The sequence below is a fragment of the Hyla sarda genome, chromosome 4 (assembly GCF_029499605.1).
Source record: "Hyla sarda isolate aHylSar1 chromosome 4, aHylSar1.hap1, whole genome shotgun sequence".
Taxonomy (NCBI): Eukaryota; Metazoa; Chordata; class Amphibia; order Anura; family Hylidae; genus Hyla; species Hyla sarda.
Window position 1 is genome coordinate 101762943 of NC_079192.1, and position 24316 is coordinate 101787258.

A 24316-nucleotide genomic window follows, 5' to 3' on the forward strand; every position below is an offset into this window, starting at 1 on the left:
ACAGTCTAAAGCATAGATCCCGACGTCTGTGCACAGAATTTATCAAGAGCCGTGCGACTTTTGATAAATTAAGTGCACAATAGACCAGCCTAACCCTCTGTAGGTTGATCTATATTGATGCAGGAAATAGACAACTTTGATAAATATCCCCCATTGTTCCTTATGTAATTATAAGACACTTTGCTATTTACTTGCTTTTAAAATTCTCAACCTTTATATGTTTTTAATGTGGTTGAAAAAACGGCCAATAGGTGGCTCTGTTCTGTTCCCTGCAATAGTCATAGTTTGGTCTCCTCCCAACCTGGCAGGAGACCAAACTCAGGAAGTGTGTGCGGGGCATGTCGAGGCACAGCTCTCACAGGCTTCAGTGATGTTGCGCCTGCAGGGGAACACCCACTTTCTCATGCCGTGAGTTCACACAATGTGAGCAAGGGGAAAGGTATGATACAGAGCTTTCTAAAGCTCGGACATTTTTTTTTAAGGGCAGGAGGGGTGTTAGGGAATATAATCTGGGTTAGTTTAGAAAACATGGTTTTATGACAGGTACTCTTTAACATCAACCTTCAACTAGCACAATGTGCTTCGAGCTGTGGCAAAACTACAACTCCCAGTATGAATGGACAGCCAAAGGCTGTCCAGGCATGCTGGTAGTTGTAGTTCTGCAACAGCTGGAAGCACTGTGGTTGGGAAACACTATTCTGTAGCATATTAAAGGCAATTCTTTTAGTATTTCTGGCATGATGTTTAGATTTTATAAACATCTTGCTATTTATTAATGTTTCCAGGAAAGCTTGGAACTACAGTTATGGCTACCTTGTTAGCACCCAAAAGTATTATCACCCAGCATCATCAGGCTCCTAAATAATAAATATGCCTTTTTAAAGGGAACTTCGGTGCAGAACATCATTTCCCCTAGCCACAGGAAAGGGGATAAGTGTATGATCACGTGGTCCGACCGCTGAAACCCTCCGCAATCTCCTTCCTGGAACCCTGGCTCTCTCCATGGGTGACCATCGCTCTGTGCATGGATTACTGTTGACCACGGCACAAAGCGATGGCTGACACGGCCCTCAATGTATTTCTATGGGAGAGCCAAAGAAACAGAGCTTGTGTATCTCCGTCTTTCCAATAGAGATACATTAAAGGGGCCTGTCGGCCACCGCTTCATGCCGTGGTAAACAGTAATCCGCGCACGGAGTGGAGGTCACTCCATGCATGGATAGAGCCAGGGTGCCGGGCAGGAGATTGCAGGGGTCCAACAGCTGGGTAAGCCACTTATCCCCTATCCTGTTCATAGAGGATAACATGTTCTGTACTGGAGTTCCCCTTTAAGCAGGTTTATTGGTCAGATTTGTTACACGCTTCAGAGGTTGCAACTGCAGCTATACTAGCAATCATCCAGCTTTCCCAGGAACAGATGTATCTCTTTTATTCCTTTTCATATATAGTGCTAATGTACCTACGTCGCTGTAAGATTGTCATCAATCACTGTCCCCATTGTGTATCCCAATCTAAATTCCATATAAGCATGTTGTATAAGTATTAGCACCTGGGAAAAATCTGCACAAACACAGGGAAAACATACAAACTACTCAAACCGAGGACCCAAGTACTGCAAATGCTGCAAGTCCCATATACAGAATATACCTAAGAACATTTTTACACAAGAAGACTCCTTCGATTCTATGGAGGAATATTGATTTGGTAAATATCCCTTATCCCTGAAGACAAAAAGTAACAGGGTTACATCTACCGTGGGCCCTGACTAACATACTTTCAGGAACAAACGCTTGCTGGAGAAGTAGTTTAGGCCTCCTGATGGCAAGACTCCAGCTCCCCCGCCCCATGTCGTGTCACAGCAAATGGGAAGTGCTCATGACAGTGTTAAAAAGCATTACATGCAGCGGCCTGTATTTTAACCCCTGAGAGCAAGCGCAGAATGAAGCTAAGAATCTGTTGTTAGAAACATAGCTCACTATAGAATGTAACCGGTTGTGTGTTTCGTTTACATTCTATAAGTCAGCTGATATGTAAAGAAGAAAACTATGAGAAGTTCACTGAGTTTAACTTATGACAAGTTTATAAGGCGAGGCAGCAGTAACATTAGTGATGCTCCACCTATTTTAGAACTGTCTATAGATACACGTCGTAGAGACATGTAAAAAGGTCATAATGTTCACGGATAACTTATTTTTAAAAGCTCTTGACGTCATTATTTTGTTAGTTGGGGGTCTAAGTGCTTAGACCCCTACCAGTCGCTTAAACAAAGGGGTAGAAGCACTCTGCTGAGCACTGTGCCCTATATTTTGTGCTCCACTCTTCTCAAAAAGCAGGGCATGCAGTGTACAGATTTAAAGAAAGTCTCAGGTTATGTTTACACAGAGTAATTTTTGGGAAAATATCCGGAGGCCGGAGTTTTAAATTCAAATGTTTGCATGGTGCAGCAGAATCCCAATGAAAACAATAGGGCTGCATTGTAATTTCCGAGTTGAATTTTTCTGCCAAATTCTGCTTAAAAATTTCACAGTGTGAACGAGGCCTCATAGACTTTCTACAACTCTTTACCCTGCATACTAAGCAGAGCTGGAGCAGAAACAAAGTGGAACAGAGCTCAGAGGAGCACCTCTGTTCCTTTGTTTTTGCATCACAATTTTTGACCAGGGCTAGACTGGCCTACCTTGATACCGGAAAAATTCCCAGTAGATCGCCCGCACTGTGGGCCTGCTGCGGCCGGCCTGTGTTTCGCTACCCAATGCGGAAAGCAGCACAGGCCAGCTGCTACCTGCCTCACTCCAGCATACAAGATCCTGACACTTGTATGCCGGTCCATTCTGCCATGGTCCGGGCCCGCTGCTGCTACTGAGGATCCAGGCCACTCATCCCAGATCCCAGTAAGACGGCCTCCTCTCTGTGTGTGACGCATCTGCGGCCTATGCAGATAGGAGTCGTGATCTCCACCACCACGTAGTGCAGACGCCAATGAAGTCACTCATCGGCGCCTGCACTGTCGAGGATGGAAGACGCGGGCCCTGCTGCAAAAAAGATCGCTGTGTGGGACATGAGGTGAGCAAATTTTTTTCTCCATCCTGGGGAGGGAAGGGAATATGGAGGGTCGGGGTGTTAGAGCTGGATTTGGTGAGGGGATTCTGCTGCCTACACCTACTGTGGGGGAACTCTGCTGCCTACACCTACTGTGGGGGGACTCTGCTACCTACACCTACTGGGGAGAACTCTGCTGCCTATACCTTCTTTCGGTCGGGGAATTCTGCTGCCTACACCTACTGTGGGGGACCTCTGCTGCCTACAGCTAATGTGGGGGACTTCTGCTGCCTACACCTACTGTGGGGGACTTCTGCTGCCTACACCTACTGTGGGGGACTTCTGCTGCCTACACCTACTGTGGGGGACTTCTGCTGCCTACACGTACTGTGGGGGACTTCTGCTACTTACATCTAATGTGGGGGACTATCTACTATGTTCCTACCTAGCTAATATGGAGACAAACTACCAAACTAATAGGTAGTTTTGTATATTGGTAAGATATATAAAGATGATAATAGGAAGCACACCAAAGTTAGTGCAAATAAAGGTGTTCTTTATTCCATATACGAGACAACGTTTCAGCAATCTCATCGCCATTTTCAAGTGACGATGAGAGATCGCTGAAACGTTGTCTCGTATATGGAATAAAGAACACCTTTATTTGCACTAACTTTGGTGTGCTGCCTATTATCATCTTTATCTAAAGGTGGATCTGAGCACCGAGATCCAATTGGCGTGCACCCCTGGGACTCTTTTTACTGGATGTGCTGCTTACTATTGGTTTATATATGGTAATATATATATATATATATATATATATATATATATATCTACACACACACATTAATATGGGTATGTATATAGCCACGTAAAGTGATACGCCTGCGCTCGGCGGCCATTGGCTGGCACAATCACACAGTGCTGAGGGGCTGATATGCAATAATTTCCAGGGCTGGTTTTTATCCCCAGTCTGGCCCTGCTTTTGACATGTCACATTGATATGTCACATGTTTATAAAAATGATCCTATAAAGTCTGTAATATCATAACAACCACTGATTTGCATACTAAAAGAGCTGTTTAGAACACTAAGGGTAGATTCTGGGCAGATTTTGCTTGCAGCAGCGTCCCATTGATTTCTATCAGATTTGGTTGAACACTTTACATTGCAGAATTTCTGATGCAGTAGTTCCAAAATCTGGATAAATAAGTGCTGATTGCACGGGTGTGCAAGTGAAATTCCACTTGGAATAACTCAGAGTGAAAATTCCATAGTTTGAATGGGTCTGGATGGTGCCCAGCTGTGGAATGACAGTAGAACCGGCCTATTTTGTTAGGACCAGCCTACCATCTACCTTTCTCCCAACAAGGAAAAAAAGGATTGGGCATGTTGGATTTCAAAATGCCTGATCCCTAGTTCTCACAGAAGATAACCTGCACTTTTGGACCCTTTAGACCCTTTGTGACGTGGCACAAGATTTTTGTCACTGAAAATCTAAAACAACATCCTAAGCATAAATCATATAAATGACCCTTTGCTTGGAATATGGCATCAGATTTTAAGTATAAGAAATCTCTGAGCAGGGCTAAAAGGGCTATAAACTTTTAGTAGAGCCCTTTTATTATGGAAAATCTTAAATGTATCTATTGCTTCCGTAAAGAAGATGTCCAGTGAAAAAAAATGTATCCCCTATCTGCAAGTGTGACCCCTGGGACCCCCGCAATGTCCCACACGGGGGCCCTGGCTCGGCCCTGTCTCTGCTGTGCTAATGCGCGTTTCGTACCCAGCACGTCAGCTGGTCGAAACACGCCCCCTCTATTCATCTCTTTGGGAGAGGCGGAGACTGAGGAATGCGGTGTCTCCGCCTCTCCCATAGAGAAGAATAGAGGGGGTGCGTCATTTCCTGGAGCAGAGCAGGGGCCCTGGGAAATCGGGAAAATTTTGTTTCGCTGGATATCTTCTTTAATTCTACTTTATTTGATTTGGGTTGCATCAAGGTCTTCTGAAAGACAAGAATATGCATTGGACATTTTGTTCTCTTCTTTGGCAAATATTACTTCATGGACATACAGACACTTTGGATATTGTTTGTATTTTTTTATATTTCTTTATTAAAAATGTTTTACATATAAAACAAAACAGACAGCAATTTATTGTTTGTATTTGTAAATCAGGAGTTTCTGTCTCTTGTTGATTCACCTGGTAAAGCCAATATTAAAATATGCTCAGTCTTTATAAGTTTCCTGAATGTCTTCTTACAATCATGGTTTATTCTGGCCACCTGTAACCCAACATAAGGGGGAGATTTATCAAAACCTGTGCAGAGGAAGAGAAGTGCAGTTGCTCATAGCAACCAATCAGATCTCCTCTTTCATTTTTAAAGAGGCCTGGGAAAAATGAAAGAAGTGAGCTGATTGGTTGCTATGGGCAACTGCACCCCTCTTCATCTACACAGGTTTTGATAACTCTCCCCCAAGATGCCCATAGAACCTTATACCAAAGTCGGCTGAACCTGCCAAAGCAAGTGGGTATGGGAATTATCTGAGATGTACGGCGGCCTCCCAACTATGAATGGCTGAGTGAGCTGGAGGTTCTCCGCCCGACGCTTTTGTCCTGTGAGGGATAAGCCAGCATTATAGGAGTCCAACTGCAGCCTAGCCCTCTCCACAGGCAACATGTTGGGAGTTGTAGTTTTGCTTCAGTTTTTGGTCCACAGTGTGGATACCACTGCTTTACAGAGATGTGAAGCCTCGACTGCAGTACAGACTCTTTTGGACTGTGTATATGCAGCCATTCTCCCATACAAGCAATTCTTCAAGGGGAGAATATCTAAATAGCTAGATATGAGATAGATAGATAGATAGATATGAGATAAATAGATATGAGATAGATAGATAGATATGAGATAGATAGATAGATATGAGATAAATAGATATGAGATAGATATGAGATAGATAGATAGATAGATAGATAGCACTTTTCTAGCTTAGACCTTTTTCCCTTTTGCCATTATAAAATGTGCCAAATTGACCCTATTGCTACACCATGTATGATGGATTTAGTGTACTTTTCAGTGCAGTCTTTTGCCTTGTGGATCCCTTTGCCACCCATTGGGGGAGATTTATCAAAACCAGTGCAAAGGAAAAATTGCCCAGTTGCCCATAGCAACCAATCAGATTTCTTCTTTCATTTTGCAGAGGCCTTTTTAAAAATGAAAGAAGCGATCAGATTGGTTGCTATGGGCAACTGGGCAACTTTTCCTTTGGACAGGTTTTGATAAATCTCCCCCATTGAGTGGAGTGAAACTGCACAGAAATTAGGTGGGTTTAAAAAACAAAAAACAAAAAAAAAACGCAAATAATAAATGCATCTAAAAACCCACAACACCTGTCACACCCATTTTGTATAAGCCTTGCCCCTTGTTGGGCAAGATGCAATAGTGTCTAAAACACATAATAAATCTGGTGCAAGACAGTTTTTGGCACATTTGCAAGCATAAATCTGCCCCATAAAGTGCATAAAAAAATAATTTTTGATTGGAACAATATGGAATCCAGACATATAAGCTGCTGATGAGTGGCTGGTAATAGTCATATATTAAAGGGGTATACCTCTCACTGTTTGTCTCCAGCTCAGTTCCATTGTTCACACGAGCGGATCCCCAGCGTGTATTACGCTGGGGATCTGCCGCTGAAACACCGCTGTATGCTGCCTTTACAGGTGCCTGCTGCAATACGCTGCTACGAGCAGACACACTGCGATGTGCAGGTTGCCGTGTCCATGCACAGTATACTAGCACATCGCGGCAGCTCTTGGCCTAACTCATAGAGCAGGGGGAGCTGCCACGATGTGTGCGAGTACACCGTGCATGCGCAGCGACTCGCACATCGCTTCAGTGTGCATGCATGCAACTGATATGGGTGGGGGCCCCCCTGAGCAAGTGACATATGGGGTCCACCTGAGTATGATACATATGAAGGGGGGGGGGGGCTCCTGAACAATTAAAGTATGAGGGGGAGGGGCAGGCACATTCTTTGCACAGGGGCCCTCTGCTGTCTGTGTCCGCCCCTGGTCTGTTCTGTAAGAGGAAGCTGTCTAGCATCCATCCAGCATCACCGGGAGTTCCAGCAGTCATGGTAATAAATGCAACCCACCTTAATTTGCACCCAAACTAGGTAAAAAATAAATATATGGGGGCAACTATCTATAAGGGGCCAACTATCTACAGTAGGGGCAACTATCTAGGGGGATTTGCCTACTCGGTGGTCTACCTAAAACTACTAGGTATTTTACTAAATAAATAAATTACTAAGTAAATTTCTAGGGTGTCTACAGAAGGGAACTATTTGTGGGGACTCTAACTGCAAGGGGCAGCTATCTAGGGCAGTCAACCTACTCGGCACGCCTACGTAATAGGGGAAACTATGGGAAGGGATCTGTCTACCTACTGGAGTGACCTAACTACCTAATGTGGAGATCCTACCTACTCTTCCTCAACCCGCTTATTGACCCACTCGTTAGTTCTTGCAGAGATGAGTCGTAGCTGAGCTGGATGGAGAAGAAAAAGGAAAATTAGCAACTCCAGTCAGAGAGACATCACCTGTGAGACGTTGCTGTATGTAATCACTTATATGGTTTATCATGGTTTATGATGGTGGTTGTTGTCAGTCTGTCCCCTGTGCATAGGAGGTCCTATAGGAGGTATTCCCATTCTGCATGTACAAGCGTGGTTAGAGCGTGGCTGGGAGCGTGGCTTAGGGAGTGGTTAGGTGTGTGGCTTGTCCCTCTTTGCTCTCAGCATTCATTCATATAGAAACCAAATTACAGTTCTGTACAACTCTGAGCCATAATAGGTCTTGAGAAGATTTTACTCCAAAACATGATCAGATCCTATGAGACCTAAGCAGGTATCTGATCATGCTTTTGGCACGTAATATAAAGCTTGTTCATGGAAAGTTCATGGACATGTAAATGATGTCGTAGAGATCGTATTCCTCCTGTCCTGGAAACTGCTGACACCTGGCACCTGCTGCTGACAGATGATGAACAGACATCTTGACAGACCTGGTTTATAGGAAACTACAGTCATGCCCACGCATCCTCCGCTCTCCACTTTACTGATAGGTAATACTTTTTCTGGTCCTACAGATGTTGTTATAAGTGAACCACTGCCTGTAGCATTGCATTATGCCTTTTGCTCCCTTTCTGGGAAAATGACTTTGCAATATATACTGAATTATTTAGTGTCCTAAATAGCTTCTTAAAAAGGCCTCACTTTTCTAGAACCATTTTGACTAATTACAAGAAAGTAATTAAAATAAAAGTGACCACTGGCTATAAAGACACAATTTTTTTAGTTTTTTCAATTTAGTTTGTTCCTTTTTTTTTTTTTTTTTTTGACAAAAGAAAAAGTTACAAAAAAATTGCCTTCTAATTTTTTTACTTCAAAGATGCAGTTTTTGTGGCATTAGTTTTTTTTTCCAAAAATAGTATTACACGTCATGTGATTCTTTAATCATGTGACTCAAGGATTTCTGTTGAAGACTTGGGTGAAAAATTTGCCCGAAAAATACGCCAATATCTATACACACATGAAGGTTTTTTTTTTTCCATCTATAGAAGCCTATTGAAAGAAAAATGCAATCATTTCTTGCAAAAAATGCGTTACCCAGAGAACACTACAAAACTGCCACTAAGCCTCAAAACGCCATTAAAACTATGGTGTTTTGTATTTCCCAATTCACTTCTAGCTTACATCTGGCCTCTGACTTTTTAGCCCCCAAAATAGGTTCCTGTAAGAAACAGCTGGATGATTAGAAATCTATTTACACGTGAGAAGAGCCAAAGGGAGACAACGTGCCACCGTACCATGCCCTGTCCAGTGGCTTATGTATGAGATATTCTCCCCTAGAAGCAGTACATTAGAGAATAATGAATGTATATGACATCTCATGTAGCATTACACATTTTTGTCATTTAAAAAAAAATCTGACTCCTTAAGAAATCAAAAAGCTCATGCACTTCTATAATAGATGTATTATGGCTTCATAGGATATACATGCAATCTATAGAGACAAAAAGGCAGAGCTCCTCATAGGACAGTACCGTCTGGTACACAGCATAGATAGATAGGCTGAATAGCCGAATTATTCCAATATGCTCACCTTGGTGGGTTGTGTGTCGGACACAACCACAGTATCAACGTATAAGTATAGGGGTGCTGCTTTCCCGGGATCGGTCAAGGTATACACCTACCGATATAATTATGGTAGTAGGAGAAAAAAAAACAGGAACCGGGTTTCAGCGCAATCCACCATTCAGAGGTAATCCACCAGTCAAAGGCAAGGTACCATTTACAGTATAGTAAAATTTATTCAGCCAGGTATTGATGCATTTCAGGGCTCTGGGGCCCCTTCTTCAGAATAGTAGGCATCTACTATTCTGAAGAAGGGGCCCCAGAGCCCTGAAATGCGTCAATACCTGGCTGAATAAATTTTACTATACTGTAAATGGTACCTTGCCTTTGACTGGTGGATTACCTCTGAATGGTGGATTGTGCTGAAATCCGGTTCCTGTATTTTCTTTTCCTACTATCATAGGATATACAGGCACAATGGATGCATGTATGAGGTCTAGGGTTTTTACATGGATTGATGACAGTGCGTACACAGTACTAATTCATACCTGGCCATTACCTACTGTAGACACTCCAGCGATCAGCCAAAAAACAAGTCAGCTGATTCAATTTTTTATGTGAAGCCTTAGATCAGTGTTTCCCAACCAGGGTACCTCCAGCTGTTTCAAAACTACAACTCCCAGCATGCCCAGACAGCCAAAGGCTGTCTGGGCATGCTGGGAGTTATAGTTTTGCAACAGCTGGTGGCACCCTGGTTGGGAAACCTTGCCTTAGATAGTTGGAGGTCCCTGCTCAGTTTCCAATCCCCTCTCAAGCAGTATTTTTGCAGTTGTGGTAGGAGAAGTTAGTACTGTAGGTGGTTAGTTTGTGCAGGAAGTAGAGACCCTGGGCTACATGGGACAAAAGCCCAGTGGAGACCTTAATATGCCCAGGAGTCCTAATTTCAATGGGATTCGGCTGCACACTGCACACGGCGGAATTTCCACAGCAGTAACATTTTCACGATTTTGACGTCTTCAGAATCAATGTCTACTGGGCAATGTCCACTGGGGAGGAGATGGTGTTTAAAAGATCAAACACAAAAATGATCTTTTCGTGAACTCCTCCAAATCATTGTGCAATATATATATATATATATATATATATATATATGAAAGAACATGAGATCTGACCACGATCAGCGGGCCCTGTGAGCTGAAGGACATGAAAATATCTCTTCCTGTATGGAGTCTTTTCTCTACTACAATTCCTAACCCTTTTGGGAATAAAGATATGTGGTGCAGGGCAGATGTTGTTATCCTAGAGGCAGATGGCATTAACCCCTTGTATTCGTGACGCCAGGGCATGGTTTAGCCTAAAACCACCCGAAGGTATACCGCTGGATCCCAGGCTAGGCACGGGCGCAATAAAGACTCCGACACAAAGTTACGGACAACGGTAGCTTTACTGAGGGTAGACAGTTGGTAAAGTCTATACAGTTCAGCCAGGGCCCAAGGAGGTGACCAGTGATGCCGAGACCTTAAGGGCTTGCTGGGACTTGTAGAAGAACTGGACAATTGAATGCAGACTACGCAGACTTGACAGATGACAGGGACTGACTTGACTCATAAAGCTGTGACTTTATCTTACTTGACTTGATGGTGGCTGCAGGACCGGACTTTGAGGTCTCCAACACTCTGGACACACACACTAGGCGACTGCACTGGACCTCAGCTTAGCAGAAGAGCAGAGCTCAAAGAGAAAGAAGCTCCACCCAGGGCTTATATGGGGGAGACTAGCAGGGAGCCCATAGGTCACTCTTGGCATCACCTGATCACTGGTACCTCCTGGGTAACAATCACATGACATATCACATGGTATACCATTACATTGTATAACACTTTACATGGTAAAACATATTTACAATGGGGAAACAAGTGCAGGGGGCCTACGGGACACTGAAGGAGGCTGCCTGACAGGACAGCAGGAGCACAGGGTAACACCTCCCGTACTGGGCCACCCCAGATGTTTCATAGATCTACTTCAAAAGGCGAGAATGAGACAATAGATGTGTTTTTCTTGACACAAGCAATCCACTTCCTCCACACCCTTGCTTTGCTGAAGATTATTGTGGGGAAGGTTTAGAGGTAGAATAACGTTGAGCAATGATGAAATATTGACTTCAGAGGAAACTGACAAGGAGCACATAATACAATATCACACGACCGGAAACCGAGTCCTCGTTTGTGTTACTTCATCTTCTTCACTGTATTGCAAAGGTCAAGTGTTTTGATAATAAACCTGTATTCTATTGTTTGGCCTTCATGTCGCTGACATAACTTAAAGTTAAAAACAGAGCTACAAATATAACCTCAATGTTATCTTCTAGTATGACCTGTTAGACATATAACGTCTATTTAAATCCTACTTTTAATGTTTAGGGCAGTGTTTCCCAACCAAGGTGCCTCCAGCTGTTGCAAAACTACAACTCCCAGTATGCCCGGACAGCCAAAGGCTGTCCGGGCATGCTGGGAGTTGTAGTTTTGCAACAGTTAGAGGAACCCTGATTGGGAAACATTACTCTAGAGCAGTGGTCTTCAACCTGCGGACCTCCAGATGTTGCAAAACTACAACTCCCAGCATGTCCGGACAGCCAACGGCTGTCCGGGCATGCTGGGAGTTGTAGTTTTACAACATCTGGAGGTCCGCAGGTTGAAGACCACTGCTCTAGAGGTTGCAGGTTTGCACCAACCATGAGCTGAGAACGTCCCCCCAAAAGCACCCTTCCTTAAAGGACAAGTATCGTGAAAAAAGAAAACGTTTTCCCTATCCGAAGGATGGGGTTAAGTTTTAGATCACGGGGGTCCGAGCGCTGGCGCCCCCCGTGATCTCCTGTTTAGGGTCCCGGCTCTCCTTCACAGCGGTGCGTCACGACCCTGCCCCTCTATATAGTTCTATGGGAAGATTGCTGAACTGCTCTCCCATGGAGCTATATGCTCAGGGGCAAGGGTCATGACACACCGCTGTGAAGGAGAGCTGGGGCTCTAAACAGGAAATCGGATAGGAGATACGTTTTCTTTCATGATACTTGTCCTTTAAATAGGCACTGTCGCTTTAAAAGCAGAAACTAGCTGGGAGAATAGAGCATTAAAGGGGTATTCCAGGAAAAGAACTTAAAAAAAAAAAATTTTATAAATCAACTGGCTCCAGAAAGTTAAACAGATTTGTTAAATACTTGTATAAAAAAATATTAATCCTTCCAGTAGTTATCAGCTGCTGTAGTTGAGTTGTTCTTTTGTTTCTGACAACAGTGCTCTCTGCTGACACCTCTGCTTGTCTCAGGAACTGTCCGAAGCATTAGAGGTTTGCTATGGGGATTTGCTCTTATTCTGGACAGTTCCTGAGACAAGCAGAGGTGTCAGCAGAGAGCACTGTTGTCAGACAGAAAAGAACAACTCAACTTCAGCAGCTGATAACTACTGGAAGGATTAAGATTTTTTTTTTTATAGAAGTGTGGTGTCCCCTCAGCCAGAGTGCCTCCATGATAATGGGATCTCCTGCAGGGCTAACCCCTAGTCGTCTCTTAATATGTTGATATCTAATGTATATTTATATATTTAATTCATATAGGATACCTATGTATAGGACCTTAGAGGTCATGGCCTGGGATTTATGTTATGCTATGGTTTAAGGACCTTTGGGTCATGTGATATACCCAGAGTTCATAACTGACAGGTTTTGCTGACCAATGAGCTTTGTCCCGCCCTCTTAAGATATAAGGGGCTGCTGCCACTAAATTCACTCTCTTGGTTCCGGACTATCAGAGAAAGCACCTCTCAGTACAATTATCAATTCAAGCTAGGCCTGAAGCCTTATCTTCCGCAGCCACTAAACAGTGAGTCCTCCAACTCAAAACTACTAAAATCCTGTGTGACTACTGCAACTCAAATACCCTAAATTCAGTAGCACAGTGGCTAGCAAACCAAAGCTCATTGTACTCAGTAGTAGTCCCAGTAAACCTGTGAGGAACCTGAACTACGGTCCTCTATACAAAGACTGTTCTGTTAACTGCAGTTGCATAAAATATGCAGTAAAGTTTATTCCGGTTTCATCAAATATCTGCTGTGGACATTTAATTATTCCTCCCTACCCTTTCTGGGATGGTTGGCGGTAGGATCACTAATCTAAGGAAAACCGCATCCTGACGTCACGACAACACAGGGTTAATACCAACATACCCTCCACTATTACCAGCACCACCCAGCCACCACAGAAATAATTTAGAAATCTGTATAATTATCTGCCACTAGTTGATATGAAAGCATTCTATTCTTCTGGAGTACCCATTTAAGTAATAAATGAATAGTCTTTGTCCTCAAAGTGCCAGGTATATTGGTACTACGTACAGTATATATCTTGTACACTAAGTATTAGCAATGCAACTGTTAAAAGGATGAGACTGGGTGGGGTGAAGTTTTAAAAGATGCAGGTGCTATTATCTGTGCCCTGCAAAGGGGTGGGGGGTAATTGGTGCTGCTGGGGTGCATTATGTTCACTTTAAGAATACGGTTCCACGTAGTGCATACTACATATTTCATGCTGCGCAGCAGGAAATACGCTATGTATTCTCCAATGGCCATACACACAGGCTTCGCTTCATACACACTAAGATTTGTAGGCGGGTCCGTGCGCCAGCGTGACTGTAACGTGGGGTCCTGCCTCTAATTCTCACTGCACACCGTGCTGCAGTGGGGAAGCCCTGTGTGTATGCTTATCGGAGAATACATAGTGTATTTCCAGCAGTGCAGCAGATTTTGCGCAGCATAAAATACGCTGCATATGTGCTACGTGGGACCATACCCATAAGTAGTATTTATTTAGGCTATATTCACACGGCAGATTTCCGCACATCCGCACCAATTCCGCGTCCTCATTCATTCAGGGTGTTTCAGGCTTGTGCAGATTTCATGTAAAATCCGTATGCTGAAATTCTGAATGGGAGTGCGGGATCCCATTAAAGTGTGAATGGGAGTGCGGGATCCCATTAAAGTGTGAATGGGAGTGCGGGATCCCATTAAAGTCTATTGGGCTTTAACCCCTTAAGGACTCAGGGTTTTTCAGTTTTTGCACTTTCGTTTTTTCCTCCTTACCTTTTAAAAATTATAACCCTTTCAATTTTCCACCTACAAATCCATATCATGGCTTATTTTTTGCGTCGCCAATTCTACTTTGCAGTGACATTAGTCATTTTACCCAAAAATGCACGGCGAAACGGAAAAAAAAATCATTGTGCGACAGAATTGAAGAAAAAATGCCATTTTGTAACTTTTGGGGGCTTCCGTTTCTACGCAGTGCATATTTCGGTAAAACTTACACCTTATCATTATTCTGTAGGTCCATACGGTTAAAATGATACCCTACTTATATAGGTTTGATTTTGTTGCACTTCTGGAAAAAATCATAACTACATGCAGGAAAATTTATACGTTTAAAAATGTCATCTTCTGACCCCTATAACTTTTTTATTTTTCCACGTACAGGGCGGTATGGGGACTCATTTTTTTGCGCCGCGATCTGAAGTTTTTATCGGTATGATTTTTGTTTTGATTTGACTTTTTGATCACTTTTTATTCATTTTTTAATGGTATAAAAAGTGACCAAAAATGCGCTTTTTTGACTTTGGAATTTTTTTTTTTTATGCGGCGATACCACATATGTTTATTGATTTATTTTTTTTACACTGTTTTATTTATTTTTTTTGGGAAAAGGGGGGTGATTCAAACTTTTATTAGGGAAAGGGTTAAATGACCTTTATTAACACTTTTTTTTAACTTTTTTTTTGCAGTGTTATAGGTCCCATAGGGACCTATAACACTGCACACACTGATCTCTCATCCTGATCACAGGCGTATATTAACACGCCTGTGATCAGTGTTATTGGCGCTTGACTGCTCCTGCCTGGATCTCAGGCACGGAGCAGTCATTCGCCGATCGGACACCGAGGAGGCAGGTAAGGGCCCTCCCGGTGTCCTGCAAGCTGTTCGGGATGCCGCGATTTCACCGCGGCGGTCCCGAACAGCCCGACTGAGCAGCCGGGTCACTTTCACTTTAGAAGCGGCGGTCAGCTTTGACCGCCGCTTCTAAAGAGTTAATACCGCACATCGCCGCGATCGGCGATGTGTGGTATTAGCCGCGGGTCCCGGCCGTTGATGAGCGCCGGGACCGACGCGATATGATGCGGGATCGCGGTGCGATCCCGCTTCATATCATGGTAGCAGGCGCAGGACGTAAATATACGTCCTGCGTCGTTAAGGGGTTAATTTGATGTGGAATCTGCATGCAGAATCGGTGTGGAATTCCACAAGCAGAAATTCTGCCACGTGAATACAGCCTAAGGGTACGTTCACACGCGCAGATTTTCGCAGCGTATTTAGCTGCGGATCCGCTGGTGAAGGCCCCGCTCTATCAGGCACTCTAGCAGACACCCTGCAGCGATGTGCGCGGCGTACTAGCACATCACGGCCGCTCTCCCTGCTCTAAGCTAGGCAGAAAGCTCCCGCGATGTGCGAGTATACTGCGACTCGTACATCGCAGTGTGTCTGCTGGTAGCGGCGTATTGCCACTACAAGCAGGCACATGTAAAGCCAGCATAGAGCGGGCCTTCACCAGCGGATCTGCAGTGTAAAATCCGCTGAAAATCTGCGCATGTGAACGTACCCTTAGTGCTACTGGGGATAATATGGGTGCTGTATGGTAGTACAGTATTTGTTTGGTGCTGTTCTGGAGGTAATATGCTTTTTATTGAGGTCTCATCATCACATTGGATTACCTGGGGAGATATGAGTATAAAATGTATACCAGGCCCTGAGCGAGTGCCCAGTATAAGCAGGGTAATGTCCACTGCAACCAGATCAGGCCACTGCCTTTATTTCCAATGAGACTTCTAGTTCAATAACAATGGGAAGATTGTATTCCCTTGCTGCTCTCTTCATGTCATATGTATGCATGCTTACAGTGAAGAGGAGTACAGGGCATGTGAATATAAACACTATTGCTTCAGATGAGATAAAACCATAGGAAACATTTTAGCCATTGTGCCTATTAGACAGATGCTAATACAGCGATTATTCTGCATTTGTTCTTTTTTATTGAAAACCTCAGACTGTGAAATTTGTCTGCTTTGGCTTTTAGGAAAATCGGAGGCAGAAAATCTAATGTTCATGGTAAAAAAAAAAAAATTCCAGACGTTTAATGTGCTGAACATTATCTATTCTGAGTCTCCGCTAGAGCTGGCAGACTAGATGGGCCTTATCTCCATTCACTTTGTATGTTCCTATAAGGGTATGTTCACACTACGGAGTGTGATCGGAATCTCCGCTCGCAGAATTCCACGAGCGGAGATTCAGCCTGGCAGCCGACGGCGGCGGTAGGACCGCGTGGCACTGCGCCGTCACCATTGAGGGCTATGCAGTACTCACGGACTTCCGCACAAAGAATGAGCATGTTCTTTCTTTGCGCTGAACAATTTCAATTTGAAATTCCGCAGTGTGAACGGGTCTCGCGGAGACCCATTTACACTAAAGTTAGTTAGTTAAGTCCGTAGTGTGAACATACCCTAACTGTAGTGCATTTCTATATCTAGAGGTATAAGGGGTTTTATAGGCAGCTCTCCATTTAGTTACTAATTCCATCCATTTGTGTACATCTAACCAGGATATGGATAATGTATATAATGATTTTATTATTTACTCAATAGATAATAAGGGTACTTTTAGGCCGATAGGTTGTCCGTTATGAGTGGCATTGAACAGAAAGATTCTTTACTTTCCCTCTTAGGCTATGTTCACACAGCAGAATGTGCTGCGTCCATAGATGGCAATGCATTTCCACAGAAAGAAAAGACATGACTATTCTTTCTGCATACGCCATAATTGCGGCAGAAAATTCTGCTTGGAAATTCTGCGGTGTGAACATCATTGGTAGAATTTAGAAATGAATAATTTAAACCCCTCTGCCAATGGACTTACATTGTTTGTCTACTGTACAATCCCTATTTACATGGGGAGATGTTCTGCTGGCAACTTATTACATTTATATTCACATTTTGTTCATTTGTTCGCTGATCTCTGGAATGTTTACACTGGGAATGAAAGTTTGTTCATTCGATCATCGGCCCCTGTAAAATGTCCTTAGGGCTAAATTCACACCGTGTTCTGTGTTTATGCTTGACCAGATTCTATAAAAGAGCTTGCCACACATGTGGTCAGACATACTGTATGTTAGATCCCATTCCCATCAAAAAATTGTCTCAAAGCATTGCGGAAACAAACTGCAAATATATAGCCCACTGTATGCATAGACTCCTATTAAGCGAACCTACGTATGCAAAAAGTGTATCAAATAGTATACATTTTGCTTACTGTACGTCCGTTTACATCTGCTTTTTATTTTTATTTTTTTTATTTTCATACTTTCAGACTTATTTTCATACTTTTCAAAAAAGTATGTATATTGTACACATTTGTTTTTTTACATTGAGGTATAAGGAAAATGTATGTAACATAAATCAATATGTTTGCGTATGTATAATGTGTACATTTTACAGGAGGAGACAGGAAACATTTTACATTGAGAGGAAACAGCTTTTACTGTGTGTGCAGTTGGTACTAAAAAGCACTGTCAATGGGCCTGCTGGTGTATTTGAGTATTTTACACCACATACTTCAAGGTGTGATGCGAATCAAGCTTGACATAGGATCTACAACATGGAACATGATTATCAGAACAAAAGTTGTATCTCTGCGTAACACCAGAGAAGAGGACAATAGAACAAAATAGAAAGAATGATATATACAGTGGGAGATATAGCAAAATAGCAGTCGGGGACAGGGACACAAATGCAATGTTCAAACAGGGCTTATCCTGGTTTTATTTTATAGCAACAAACCAAATCTAACCACAAACATATACAAAATAAATTCTGCTTGTCCAGGGCTAACTACACAAAATATTTCCTCTCTGTACTGGTGGCTTACTACCAGCCCCCCTATAAAACACTTACCAAAAATGTGTTACTCATATGAGGTAACAGTCCCCTTTTTGATGCTACCCAACTCAGGACCCCAACTCTCATCAGAGGTTCATCACAGCCTCTCAGTACAGGTTGTGTATACATTTTATAAGCACAGTGTTAAAGTGTATCCTGAACAAAAACTTTTATATAATGTAGATAATACCATTATATGTATATTTGTAATATATATTGGTTAAATATGTGTATATTTTTGGGTAAAAAAATGCTGTCCCTGCAGCTATTGCATGTGTGTCTCTGTGCGGAGACAAAATACATGAGCCCTGCTAGTCCTCAGTGTACAGAGCCCTGCTTGTCCTCAGTGTACAGAGCCCTGCTTGTCCACCCACACTTGCTGTATTTGGACTCCACACAGAGACACACAGGCAGTAGCTGCAGGGACAAAAATATGCACATTTTTTAAACAATGTATATTACAAATATACATTGTGGTATCCCGGTACCGTATTGCATACCGTACCTAGTGTAGTGGTCCCCAAAGTCAGAGTAACTATGCTCAGGTTGGTTCCCCCAGGTGGGACAGACCCTAGTCGCCTCTTCCCAACTCTAATTCTATACTGTTAATACATGTATATATTTGGTAATAATGTATATTCAATATAATGTATAGTACTTACCTTGTTTAGCGTCGCAGGACCTTCGGTCATGTGACCATGTTAATATCCTCTATGGTATGTTGGAGGACCTTTGGAGGTCCTTGGGTAATGTGTTACCCACAATCCTTTGTAATGGGGATTGACACAAGTATGGACCAATTAGCACTAGTCCAGCCCCTACCCATATAAGGGAGCTGTAGCCAATTATCACTCTCTTGGGTTGCTGCTCTCGTGGATGCCGGACTAGCAGGACGGATCTGCGCAACTTGCAAAGACACGCTAGGCCTTAAAACCTACCAGCCTCAGCTGAACTAAAACCGTGAGTTATAAACTTCACCTGCTAATGCTAGCGTGACTACTGGACCGCAACTATATCCCCTAAATCCAGTGGAACAGCGCACAATACTTAAAGCGCAACTGTCATGAAATTTTGGTGCAATAACCTGCACACAGCCTTTGTGCTGTGTGCAGGTGGTGGGTATAGAAATATTTTTAACTGAAATTTGCAGGCTTTCATGACTGCAAAAAAGGCTTTTATTCAAAGCCACTGACGGTCGGATAGGCGTGGCGCGAGGTACGCAATGCCTCGCCGCCACACCCACCCCCACGCCTACCCCGTATGTCCGCGCTGGGACCGCTGTGTGATTGACACTAAGGTCCCAGCGCATGCGCCCTTCAGCTAATCTAACCTGCGTTCCGCTGTGTGTCATCCAGCAAGCGCTTGCTCCCGCCGCCATCTTCCAACTCAGTGCGCCTATCTGACCATCAGTGGCTTTGAATAAAAGCCTTTTTTGCAGTCATGAAAGCCTGCAAATTTCAGGTAAAAATATTGCAATACCCACCACCTGCACACAGTACAAAGGCTGTGTTCAGGTTATTGCAGCAAAATTTCATGACAGTTGCGCTTTAAAGACTCTAAATTGCCAAAAGATTGACAAAGTCCCAACCTTTGTCAATCTCCAAAGAAAGCAGTTGTATGCATAGAGACTGTTAAGTTTATGAAGCTTGCAGAAAACCTTCAGTAAACATTATACCTATTTCAGAAAACTCTCCGGTTGTGGACATTCTATTCTTATCTACCTCCCTATTGCTCTTGGGAAGGGTGGTGGTAGGACAAGCATTACTGAGGAGCCCTCACCCTGGCGTCACGAATAGCAAGGGTTAACAAGCACCCTTTAATCACCGCACAGCTACACTCCCCATACCCTACATCCCCCAGGCTATCACAACATATAATAGTATTATCTACATTATATAAAAAGTTCTTGTTAACAATAGGTACACTTTAACCCCTTAAGGACACATGACGTTCTCATACGTCTCCATTTCCGAGTCCTTAAGGACACATGACGTATGAGAACGTCATGTGTTTTACCGGCCCCCCGCAACCATCTGGAGCGGAGCCGGTGCCCGATGCCTGCTGAAATCGTTCAGCAGGCATCGGGGCATATCGCCCAGGGGGGTCATTATGACCCCCCATGTCGGCGATGGCCGCAGGTCGCTGGACAATTCAGTCCAGCGATCTGCGGCGGATTCCGGGTCAATCGGGTCTCCAGTGACCCGGTGACCCGGAATTATTGGCTGATCGGGGCAGCCAGAGCCAGCAGGGGTGAGGTGGCACTGGTGCCACCTCACGATCGCCCTGATTCGTCGGCCGGATTACCGGCCGACCAATCAGGGCGCCTGCTGCAGGTGTCACTCCCGCAACCCGCTCCGCCCCTCTTCCGGAGGACATGAGCGGGTGCGGGACATGCACCCCGGGTGCTGGGGACCCCGATCCCCGGCGCCCCTGTTGGGATCGGGGCCCCAGGAGCAGTGGCGGCGGCGGCGACGACGAGGGACTGACCTGGTGCAGCGAGGATCGTTGGAGGTGAGTGACAGCCTTCTGCTGTTGCTTAGCAACAGCTCCCAGCATGCAAAAAGGGCATGCTGGGAGCTGTAGTTATGCAACAGCTGGAGGCACATTCTTTCTATGGAAAAGTGTACCTTCAGCTGTTGTGTAACTACAACTCCCAGCTTGCACAATCAGCTAAAGTGCATGCTGGGAGTTGTAGTGGTGCATCTGGTGGTTGCATAACTACAACTCCCAGCATGCCCGTTGGCTGTCGGTGACTGCTGAGAGTTGTAGTTTTGCAACAGCTGAAGGCACACTGAGTTAAGTAGCAAACCAGTGTGTCTCCAGCTGTTGCATAACTACAATCCCCAGCCAAAGTAGTATGCCTCCAGCTGTTGCATAACTACAAGACCCAGCATGCCCTTCCGCTGTCCGTAAATGCTGGGGATTGTAGCTTTTGCAACAGCTGAAGGCACACTGGTTGCAAAACACTGAGTTTGTTACCAAACTCGGTGTTTCACAACCAGTGTGCCTCCAGCTGTTGCAAAACTACAACTCCCAGCATGCACTGATAGACCGTACATGCTGGGAGTTGTAGTTTTGCAACAGCTGGATGTCCGTCCCCCCCCCCCCCCCAATGTGAATGTACAGGGTACACTCACATGGGCGGAGGATTACAGTAAGTATCCGGCTGCAAGTTTGAGGTGCGGCAAATTTTCTGCTCAAACTGCCAGCGAGAAACTACTGTGAACTGTAGCCTAAAAACACTACACTACACTAACACACAATAAAATAAAAAGTAAAAAACACTACATATACACATACCCCTACACAGCCCCCCTCCCCAATAAAAATGAAAAACGTCTGGTACGCCACTGTTTCCAAAACGGAGCCTCCAGCGGTTGCAAAACTACAACTCCCAGCATGCACTGATAGACCGTACATGCTGGGAGTTGTAGTTTTGCAACAGCTGGATTTCCCCCCACTATGTGAACGTACAGGGTACACTCACATGGGCGGAGGATTACAGTAAGTATCCGGCTGCAAGTTTGAGCTGCGTCAAATTTTCTGCCGCAGCTCAAACTGCCAGCGAGAAACTACTGTGAACCCCCGCCCGTGTGACTGTACCCTAAAAACACTACACTACACTAACACAAAATAAAATAAAAAGTAAAAAACACTACATATACACATACCCCTATACAACGCCCCTCCCCAATAAAAATGAAAAACGTCTGGTACGCCACTGTTTCCAAAACGGAGCCTCCAGCTGTTGCAAAACAACTACTCCCAGTATTTCCAGATAGCCGTTGACTGTCCAGGCATGCTGGGAGTTTTACAACAGCTGGAGGCACCCTGTTTGGGAATCACTGGCGTAGAATACCCCTATGTCCACCCCTATGCAAGTCCCTAATTTAGGCCTCAAATGCGCATGGCGCTCTCACTTTGGAGCCCTGTCGTATTTCAAGGCAACAGTTTAGGGTCACATATGGGGTATCGCCGTACTCGGGAGAAATTGCCTACAAAATTTTGGGGGGTATTTTCTGCTATTACCCTTTTAAAAAATGTAAAATTTTTGGGAAAACAAGCATTTTAGGTAAAAAAAATATATATTTTTTTACATATGCAAAAGTCGTGAAACACCTGTAGGGTATTAAGGGTTAAATTACCCCTTGTTACGTTCCCCGAGGGGTCTAGTTTCCAAAATGGTATGCCATGTGTTTTTTTTTTGCTGTCCTGGCACCATAGGGGCTTCCTAAATGCGGCATGCCCCCAGAGCAAAATTCGCTTTCAAAAAGCCAAATGTGACTCCTTCTCTTCTGAGACCTGTGGTGCGCCAGCAGAGCACTTTTCACCCCCATATGGGGTGTTTTCTGAATCGGGAGAAATTGGGCTTCAAATTTTGGGGGGTATTTTCGGCTATTACCCTTTTTAAAATTGTAAAAATTTTGGGAAACCAAGCATTTTAGGTAAAAAAATATATATTTTTTTACATATGCAAAAGTCGTGAAACACCTGTAGGGCATTAAGGTTCACGTTACCCCTTGTTACGTTCCCCGAGGGGTCTAGTTTCCAAAATGGTATGCCATGTGTTTTTTTTTGCTGTTCTGGCACCATAGGGGCTTCCTAAATGCGGCATGCCCCCAGAGCAAAATTTGCTTTCAAAAAGCCAAATGTGACTCCTTCTCTTCTGAGACCTGTAGTGCGCCAGCAGAGCACTTTTCACCCCCATGCGAGGTGTTTTCTGTATCGGGAGAAATTGGGCTTCAAATTTTGGGGGGTATTTTCTGCTATTACCCTTTTTAAAAATGTAAAATTTTTGGGAAGCCAAGCATTTTAGGTAAAAAAAAAATATATTTTTTTTTTGCATATGCAAAAGTCGTGAATCACCTGTGGGGTATTAAGGTTCACTTTACCCCTTGTTACATTCCCTGAGGGGTCTAGTTTCCAAAATGGTATGCCATGTGTTTTATTTTGCTGTCCTGGCACCATAGGGGCTTCCTAAATGCGGCATGCCCCCCAAAAACCATTTGTCGCTCCTTCCCTTCTGAGCCCTCTACTGCGCCCGCCGAACAATTAACATAGACATATGAGGTATGTGCTTACTCGAGAGAAATTGGGTTTCAAATACAAGTAAAAATTTTCTCCTTTTTACCCCTTGCAAAAATTCAAAAATTGGGTCTACAAGAACATGCGAGTGTAAAAAATGAAGATTTTGAATTTTCTCTTTCACTTTGCTGCTATTCCTGTGAAACACCTAAAGGGTTAATACACTTACTGAATGTTTTTTTGAATACTTTAGGGGGTGTAGTTTTTATAATGGGGTCTTTTATGGGGTATTTCTAATATAAAGACCCTTCAAATCCACTTCTAAACTGAACTGGTCCCTGAAAAATAGTGAGTTTGAAAATTTTGTGAAAAATTTCAAAATTGCTGCTGAACTTTGAAGCCCTATGGTGTCTTCCAAAAGTAAAAACTCATAAATTTTATGATGCAAACATAAAGTAGACATATTGTATATGTGAACCCCAAAAAAATATATTTTGAATATCCATTTTCCTTACAAGCAGAGAGCTTCAAAGTTAGAAAAATGCAAAATTTTTATTTTTTTCATCAAATTTTGGGATTTTTCACCAAGAAAGGATGCAAGTTACAATAAAATGTTACCACTAAGTTAAAGTAGAATATGTCACGAAAAAACAATCTTGGAATCAGAATGATAACTAAAAGCATTCCAGAGTTATTAATGCTTAAAGTGACAGTGGTCAGAATTGCAAAAAACGCTCCGGTCCTTAAGGTATAAAATGGCCTGGTCCTTAAGGGGTTAATGGGGCCAACCTGAAAATCTGGACTGGTCTAGGAAGGGAATGGAAGACCCTACTACCAAACCTGCCTTTCATTCCATAAAAATCCTGGACCGATAACAAGACTTACCAAATTCCCTGGATGGGATATGCGCTTTTTGAAACCTGGTGTCCACATAATAATATAGTCTTGATATAGTCATTCTGCTTTTTTTACTTGCCCACATGTAGAGTATCCCTAATAATACTATGTTTGTATTTCTCATGCAGCTGTCCTTTCTGGGCTATACATCACTACATTTTATATATCCTGTGTGCAACTCCAGGTAAATA

General features: G+C 43.5%; 1 protein-coding gene across 2 annotated transcripts in view; it reads right to left on the minus strand.

Annotated features, from left to right (window-relative positions):
* The window catches only part of CERS3 (ceramide synthase 3), a 129227-nt gene that overhangs the window by 90659 nt on the left and 14252 nt on the right, over positions 1-24316 (minus strand). Inside the window, exon 1 of one of the 2 annotated variants that reach the window (XM_056571817.1) lies at positions 6654-6759. The exons of the other annotated variant lie outside the window; for it this stretch is intronic. The gene's annotated coding sequence lies outside the window, so the exon portion shown is untranslated. Of the gene's footprint in view, positions 1-6653; positions 6760-24316 lie in introns of those variants that run through there. 2 annotated transcript variants of the gene reach the window in all.